This window comes from Arvicanthis niloticus, chromosome 14 (assembly GCF_011762505.2).
Source record: "Arvicanthis niloticus isolate mArvNil1 chromosome 14, mArvNil1.pat.X, whole genome shotgun sequence".
NCBI lineage: Eukaryota > Metazoa > Chordata > Mammalia > Rodentia > Muridae > Arvicanthis > Arvicanthis niloticus.
Window position 1 is genome coordinate 31406819 of NC_047671.1, and position 8902 is coordinate 31415720.

The 8902-nt window shown below is 41.8% G+C and overlaps 1 pseudogene; it reads right to left on the bottom strand.

Annotated features, from left to right (window-relative positions):
• Window positions 1–1003: 1003 nt before the first annotated feature.
• LOC117720116 (serine/threonine-protein phosphatase 4 regulatory subunit 1-like) lies at window positions 1004–7094 on the bottom strand (annotated as a pseudogene).
• Window positions 7095–8902: the final 1808 nt, after the last annotated feature.

The window sequence follows — 8902 nt, forward strand, 5'->3', positions numbered from 1 at the left end:
GGGCACCATGGTTCATGCTTTCTAATAGGTTGAAGAATAACACTCATTGCATCTTCAGAGGTTTTAATACAGGAAGGGCAGTGGCTTATAAAGTGTTTGACATCACTGTCTCAGTCCATCTGGAGTGCCATGATGATCTGTGTAAGGGCCTCCTGATTGCAGTTAGCAGAGGCTAAGTATTCTTTCTCTGATAGCTTCTGTCACTGTGTTTTCCTGAGTGGCACTCTTAACATTTGGAACCTGTTGTTTGCAAAGTAAGCAAACATGGTGTCAGGTGCACAGCAACTCGTCTAGGGGGAAGCATCAACATCAGTGACATTTTGGGTGGAAAGAACAAGGGCTGCTTCTCTGGCAGGCCAGTACCCAGACTGTCATACAGCGAACAGAACCCTGGGTAACAACTTAGGAGGTAAGGGTCTTAGTTTCTACATTTAAGCCAGAATTCTAGTTACACGGAAACCCAAACAAAAATACTGAGAGCAAAATAAACACACACACACACACACACACACACACAGAGAGAGAGAGAGAGAGAGAGAGAGAGAGAGAGAGAGAGAGAGAGAGAGAGAGAGAGAGAGAATGTGTTAAGGTACTATTCAGTGATTCCATACATCAGGTAGACATTGTATCATGTTCCAATCAAGGGAGGTTTTATGTCTTCTCAAAATGTTTTGTTTTGTTTTGGTGGTGGTGTAAAAGCAGCCAGAATCTTTCTTTTTATCTTTGCGTTATGTAGGACTCAGTTCACTAGTTGAGTACCTCTCCTACTCTATTTAGGTCACTTCACCTAGCTTAGACTGGCCTCCTTTCAAATGCTGAGACTGTAGGTGTTTACCAGTATGCTTGACTCCCATTGCAATTTCAGATTTCTCTGCCACAACCCAAGACAGCCAGTCTATACCTTCATCTCCAACCTGCATTCAGACAGACCATGCTTTAAGAATGATTTAAAATCAGGTTTAAGAATACTTATCTTTACTAAAAGGCTTTACATTGAGGTCCTTTAAAAGCCATTAAAACTGAGACTCAGATCTGCAGCTTCCAATTGGTGTCCAAGAATAATTGGGGGCTCGTGGATGGAGAATGCTAAAGTTCTTTGCGCTTGCCACAACACCTCTAATGCCAGAGACTCATAGATCTCTCTTTTAGTGCCAATTCTTCCTGCTGAGTGTCAGAGCCACACCTGGTGGGCTGTATGCCCAGTGGTTAGCAATCTCAGCATCAGCTGTGCTCGAAAGGGATTGGTCATTAACAAGCACTGATCTAGTAAAGCTTGTAGTATGACATCTTATACGTTAGGTCTCCTCTCTTCATTGGGTTGCAACCAAGACTGATGCTTACATCCACAACCTCATGGAGATAGTGGGGAGTAGCATCAGTATTCTCAACAGCAGCACTGACTTAAGTAATGGAGTCATCTTGATTTGTTAAAGTCCATTCTTCGTGGTTTGTTATTGTTGTGGCAGGAAGTGTTCATGAACCCTAAAAGACCACCAAGGAGCTGATTCTGATGCATTAGAACCTCTTCATTACAAGCTCAAGCTTGGGCCCCCTGCTAGCCTTGACACTGGAAGACAGAGAGAGCCCTGAGTGTAGTTTTAGGCAAGCATTTATAGAAGCAAGAAGGGGTTATCTGGCCTGGGGCACATCTGATTGGGGGCCATTATGGCCTTTAACATAGGCTAGTGCTGGAAGCCAAACCATAAACTTAACTTCTGCTTTCCTCTTGGTGGTTGTTAGGAAGTGAGGTATCAGGGGCAGGTTTGAAACCTGGAGGTATAGATTTGTTGGGGAATAACCCAGAAACTGGTGCTAGGCACAGGCTTGTTAGTTAACTCGAGTTTAACCTTAGATAGATTCTCTAAGATGGAGTCTGAACCTAAGGTGGAGTTCATTACAACCTGGTCTCTCATTTCAGTCTGGTAGCTCATTTATACCCAGCTCTTCTTGCACCTCACTCCATTGTTCTACACTGCCAGCCTGTTTATGAGCATATAGGGCTGCAGTTCAGTCAACAGGACCTCCCTTTTTTCTTAAGGTCTGACTCGTCCATGTGGGGTTCTAGCTTCTTTATCATCTCTTCAAGTTCCTTCCAGGTGGCCATGGTGATCTTAGGAGAGCCCTGAATGGGGATTCCAGTTGCTGCTCCTGTTCTCTCTGGGAGGAGTCTCTCCTCAGAGTCCTGTTTGAGCTATGTGTCAATATTTATTTCATGTAAATAAGTCCCCTCAGAAATGGAAGGGATTGATCTAAGAGAATCCTTAGATTGAATTCCTGATCTAAGAGAACCAACTCTGGGAAGCCAGTGCCAAACTCTAGAAAGAATTTAGACTTGTTCCAGCAGGCTTTTTTTTTTTTTTTTTTTAAGATTTATTTATTTTATGTATGTGAGTATAGCTCACATACATAATCATATGTAGCTGTCTTCAGACACACCAGAAGAGGGCTTCAGATCTCATTTGAGATGGTTGTGAGCCAACATGTGGTTGCTGGGAATTGAATTCATGACCTCTGGAATTTACCACTGCTCTTTACCACTGAGCCACCTCTCCGGTCCCTCCCCCTTTTAATTATTCTTGTTAGTGGCTGCTTCCTGATGAGACTTAGAGGACAACGTACAGAGTAAGGAGCTGTCTATTGTAGCATCTATGTGCCCTGCAGAGTTTCCAAATGTCATAGCAACACGGTCTTATGTGGTGCTTTCCAATCTGGCACTAGAATGAAGGACACTGAGGTCTGAAGGAGCATCCTCTGGTTTAATCTGTTCTCCCACAACTTGTGATCTTTGCTGCTATTTTTGTCTCTGATGGTAAGTCTTTTGACTTTTACTAAACAGAGATATGAAAGGCCCTCAGAGACCAACAAACGAACGAACAAACAAATAAACAAAGCTGCTTGGTTAACCCAATCTGAAAGATCACTGATCAAGTTAATAAATAGCAGTCTTAGTTACTTTTCTGTTCCTATGAGAAGACACTACAGCCAAGGCAATTTTTAGAAGGAATCATTTAATTGAGTTCACATAGTAGTGTACATAGCAGCAGGTAGGCAGACAGGGCACTGGAGAAGTAGCTAAGAGATTACATCTGATTCACAAGCAAGAAGAAGAGGGGGAGGGAAGGAGGGAGAAAGAGGGAAAGGAGGGAGGGAGGGAAGGAAGAAGAGAGATGGGGGAGAGAAAGAAGGAAAGAAGAGCAGGAGAGGGTAAATGGGAATAGCCTTTGGCTTTTGAAACCTCAACGCTAATCCCCAGTGACATAACCTCCTCCAACAAGGCCATACCTTCCAATTCTTCCCAAACAGTTCCAACTGCAGCAATAAGCACGTGTGTGTGTGTGTGTGTGTGTGTGTGTGTGTGTGTGTGCCTATGATGAATTCAATCCCCATAATAGTTCTAGTTACTTCCTTCATTGGATTTCATGACATGTTACACATGAAGCAGCCATGAAGCAAGCAGCATAGGCCTTTTGAACTCCCCACACATTATCAGAACTGGAAAAACTTGGGCAGCAGCATTGCCTTGGTAGCTTTCTGGCCAACACCCCTTTAAAGATGTTCAAAATTGGCAGTACAGACTTCAAACATGAAACATTCTACAGTTACAGCATATCTCACAAAGGGAAGGATAAGACACCCTACAATCCCCTTCCCAATCATGGGAGCCATCTTGCACATTAGAGCCATGGCTCCTGTCCTCATGTACCATTACTATCTAGGGGGACAGCTCTATGGGGACAGGGCACATTTTGGTCTCCACATCAAATCACTATCAGCCCCTGCTCTAATAGTGCCAGCAAAGCTGCCTTAGTTGTTTCCCTCACCTGATTATTCTGATCTTTAAGAAAGTTTTAACCACAATAGGTAGTGAACATTTGGAGAAAGCATATGGTGTCGAAGGCCGGTTCTCCTGAAGTTATTGGAACTATTGTGGTGAGTGAATTCACCACAGGCTCGTATATGTGAGTGCTTGTTGCTGTAGTTAGAACAGTGCAGCATGTGGTACTAGTTTCCCCAACTCTGCTCTATAGTAGGTTCTGAATCACCAAATCTGCTAGTTCTTTTCAAGATAACAAGACAATCTCTCATGGCAGTCATCCCTCAGAATACCTAGCAAACTGCAGGCCATCATTTTTCTGTTAAGTACATTCTCACTCATGACATACTTGTCTAGCTTCCCATGGGTGTCAACATTTTATTGTGTGAAATGAATTTCAGGGGTCTGCGTGCATCCTCCAGCAGTTCCTCCTAGAGCTGCAAGAGGTCTGAAATCTTGTGCTCACTCACAACAATGGATGCTTACTGACTGTCTCTCAACTTTCAAGTTTCATTTGGTTCAGTTACTATTTCCGCTACATCTACAGTGACTTGCTCCACAGTAGTCTTGACATTCCTAAACTCATCCTTGAAGGTTGGGATCGATTTCTTCCAAATGGTACTGATATTGATATTCCGACTTCCTGTAAGTCACACGTGTTCTTCATGGCAACTACGAGTTCCCAAGTTTTTAACTTATTTTGCCCATATCCATCAGAGAACTCACTATCTAAGTCAAGTATGACCTTGCAAAATTCCTTATATTTTAAATAAAGCTTGCCAGGTGTGATGGTGCAGTAAGCAAGAGACAGGGCCAAGAGATCAATGCAAGTTTGAGGTCAGCAGAAGTTTCCGTGCAAGAACCTGTCTCAAACAAGCAAACAAACAAATCAGAGATGTGTGTGTATTCATACATACATACACACACACAGACACACACACACATATATGTATCACTCTAAAGTCAGAATTCATGCACATATACACACATATGATATACAGTCCCACATCAGAATGATTTCATGATTATGGGCAGCAGAATAGGTGTGTCACAGCTATAGAAACAACACTGATCTCATCGAACGTCTTCCTCAGAGCTTTGTGGTGACCATGTACTTTCCCAGTGAGTAACTTGATTCATCCTCTACACAAGCATTTTCTGTTCTTCTCTGCTCTCTCTTTGAGACCTTTGTACAGACTTACAATGTATTTTGATCTAGCCCAGCCCCCATTCCTTCCACTCCACTTCCTCTTCCACCCTTCTGGCTGCTATTCTCTTTCAATTTCATGTAACCCCCCACTTCCCCTGCACAGAGTCTGCTCAGGCTGCCAGTATGTAAATGGATAGAACGTGTATGGCTCTGAAGAGTAGCTTCATTGAAGAAAACCTGCTGTCCCTCTCCTAGCAACCATCAGCTTCCAATAGCTCCTCAACTGAGGGTGGGGCTTCATGACCACCTCCCCTCTCCCTGTAAGTCATAATCGCTGTGAATTCATATGTGTAACTGCCTTGTTTTGTCCTTAAAACGCTGTTTCATTGTACTCATCCACCCCCTCTGGCTCTTATGATCTTTCTACTCCTCATTTGGGATGATCCATGAACCTTTGGAGGAGGGCTGGGTGGTGTTGTCTCATTTAGGGATGGGCAGTCCACATTCTCTTATTCTCTACACCTTGACCAGTTTTGTGTTTGTGTTAAAACAGATACCATCTACTGAGAAAAAAAAAAAACGCTTCTCTAATGAGTGCAAAAGATGCACTAATCTATGGATATAATAAATCATTGCGAGTCGGTTTAATACTATATAGATATAGCAAAGGAAAGTAGTGCATTCTCCCCTGGAGTCTATGACCTACCCAGCCATAGGTTATGTCTTTAATAATAGTGCCAGGAATGAGTTCTGTCAGAGTGTTTCAGATCCAATTTGAAAGTGCCAGGGGGCAGCCCTGGCATTCAGGTACTGAGACAGGATGCAGTTTGGACAAGACCAATGGCTGATGAGCTCTGGCCTTGTAACTCTCTCTTACTGTTCTGGGGACCAGAAGTTGCTGGTTTCTGGTGGTTTAACTCTTTCCTTAAATCTTTGCTATTCTGTGGCCAAAACCCACTGGCTTTTGGCAATTAACTTCTGCTGATAGGGGTGGTGGGGGGAAGAAACTTAGTTATTTTGGTTCTTTTCTCTTTAACTCAGGCCTTGCCCTACCAGGCAAGAGGCTGGGAGTTCCTTAACTCTTTATGAGCCAGTGAGAAAAGAAAAAAAAAGTAATGAAAAGAAACAAAAGAAGGAAGAAAAGAAAGGCACACATACAGAGACACATGCATATTGAATGAAGCTGAAGAAGGCTGCATACTCACTTTATTGTAGTTGTTAGTTTTTATACTTTCTCAGGATAATTGATCACATGGTTTTCTACACAGTTTTATATTCCATAAGTTCACAGTAAGTTTAAAGCAATACTTCATATCATAAATTGGTGAAACTTTAGGAGTTATAGCAAAATTATTTACCTGTCTTTCTATTAAGACTAGTACCTGACTAAATGTTCATTATGTGTTACCAGCTTCGTAAGTTCATTATAAGTTTAAAGCAATATTTTTTATGCCATAAGTTGCACAGTTTTGTCAAACAGATCATCTGCCTTGTGTCTTATTATTTTGAAGTAGTCCATCATTTATTGTCTGTCCTTGCACCTACAATAAATTGACCATTCCCAGTTTGTGGCCTTTAGTTACCAGACAGTGGCCTCATTCCAAATCTAGAAGGAATGTTTTCCTTGATTATAAATTTGTTCCAAGTCTGCTTTCTTTTCCTAGTACAATTAGCCTATGATACATAAAGATTTACAGAACTCTATTAATAGTTTTTACTCTACAGGGGGCTTGAGATTACTTGTATAAATTTAGGAATTCTATAAAATCATTATCAGGAATTATGAAATTATCAATTCATCTACACAGCATTAATATATGAAAGTACATCTTCATATCGATTCTGCAGGACATCTGCCCAATAGGGTGAACTGATGCCCAGGAATCCTTAGGCTGTGCAATAGTGACAGGAAAGGCATATCAGCAGCAAGAAGCAATCCTGGGATGAAGTCTTGAGGATCCTGCATCTCAGAGCATATACCCATTGCAGCCATGCAAAATGATGGGCCATCTCCAGAAAACTGACTTGCTAAGCCTTTCTTAGATGGCTTCTGACAAGAGAGTGGTGGTTTACTCCTATATTCTTGCCACTAATGCACTGATGGGCATATCCTGACAGGCTGGTCATCATCGTAGCTTTAAAAAACATAGCTTGATTGATTGCTTTTCCTGTCTACTAGCATGCATAGGCACCTATCAAATAAAGACAGAGTTTCTGGGGTAGTGAAGCTTGACTTTCTCAATGGTCCTTTTTAAATGGATTTTATTAAACTATTTGAGTTATTAATGTGACCTAGCAAGTCCCCTAGTAATCAAGGAAGAGTCCTATGGATTTATTTAATCAGCTTAGCACAGTTACTGGGGGATTACCCCTAATTAATTTTTTCTATACACTACACTGTCTACTTCCTAGCTGCACTTCCAAGTACTTGCTGTTTGAGTCTTGTTTGGGTTATTTCTGCTTCATCAGTCCATCCTCAGGGGACATATTATTCAACTACATGCACCTGCTTCATCACATCTAATGGAGACCATCTGTCCTCTGTTCTTTCTGTCTCCTTTTTCCTTCTTCTGGTCTCTACCTGTGACCCCCAGTTGGTACCTGAAATTTCACCTACCTCTATTCTCTCCAGTAATTGGCTATAGACACTTTCATTTAACCAATAACTTTAAATTGGGGACAAAAGTTTACAAGCATCATTTGGTGTCTGTGAGTATCTTGGGTAACCACATCTTAGGGACCAATATTTAGCATTTGAATACATAGCAACACCAGACCAACCCCGAATAGTCCATGACTCAAGTATAGGTATCTTCAGCAATAAGGTCTCATCACCATTTTTCCTTTTATGTTATAGAAATGGCTTCTTTAATTTTAAATTCATGAACCAAGCTTTGCTAGCTTTAGATGTTTTTTCATAAGCATTCTCACATCTCTGCTTTCCCATAACTAAAGGCAGTAAGAGTCTCGTTCTGGATTAGTTTAACTTAAGAGACTTTTGCCTCAACTTATATGACTTTAGGGTTGCCCTGACTGGAGCCATGTAGGAGAGAAGAGATGACTGGACACTGAAGAAACTACAGACACAGGTACATAATAGCAGGGATCCATCCAGTGTGCTGTGTTTAGTCTCATGGAGAGGACTTACTATAAAACCCAGAAACTCCTTGTCTTATAGTTTCCATTGCTGTAATGAAACACCGTGACCAAAAGCAGCTTGGAGAAGAACTGGGTTATTCTCCTCACAGTTCCATGTTATGGTTCATCAATAAACCCAGAAAGGATGGGAATTCCAGCATGGCAGGAGCCTGGAGGCAGGAGCTGATGCAGAGGCCTCGGAGGGGCTGCTTTGGCTGGTTCATCTTGCTCAGCTTGCCTTCTTGTAGAACTCAGGACTGCTAGCCCAGGGATGGTCTGGGCCTTGGCCCATTAATCATTAATTAAGAAAATGTTCTGGCTCTAACCTACAGCTCCATCCTGTGGATGCATTTTTTTAAATTGAGGGTTCCTCCTCTCCAATAATTTTGCTTGTGTCAAGCGGACATAACGCTATCCAGCATACTCCTAGTTGGAAAGGCTCTATAAGGAAGTTGTATCAGGCTGTAACCACCTGGGAGGAAGAAGCTGCGCTTACTAGTTTTTGTGTACCATGTGTACTGGCTGGTTTTGTGTGTCAACTTGACACAAGCTGGAGTAATCACAGAAAAAGGATCCTCCCTTGAGGAAATGCCTCCATGAGATCCAGCTGTAAGGCATTTTCTCAATTAGTGATCAAGGAGAAAGGGCTCAGAGATGGCCTGCTTGATAAATATTTGTTGACTTAAAATGAATGAGATTATAGTTAAATATACTTTAAAAGAAAGGCTACACTAACATATCGATAAAGTAAATCAGACAAGATAAGCACTCTAAATCAATTTGGAGACAAAGACTTTAGA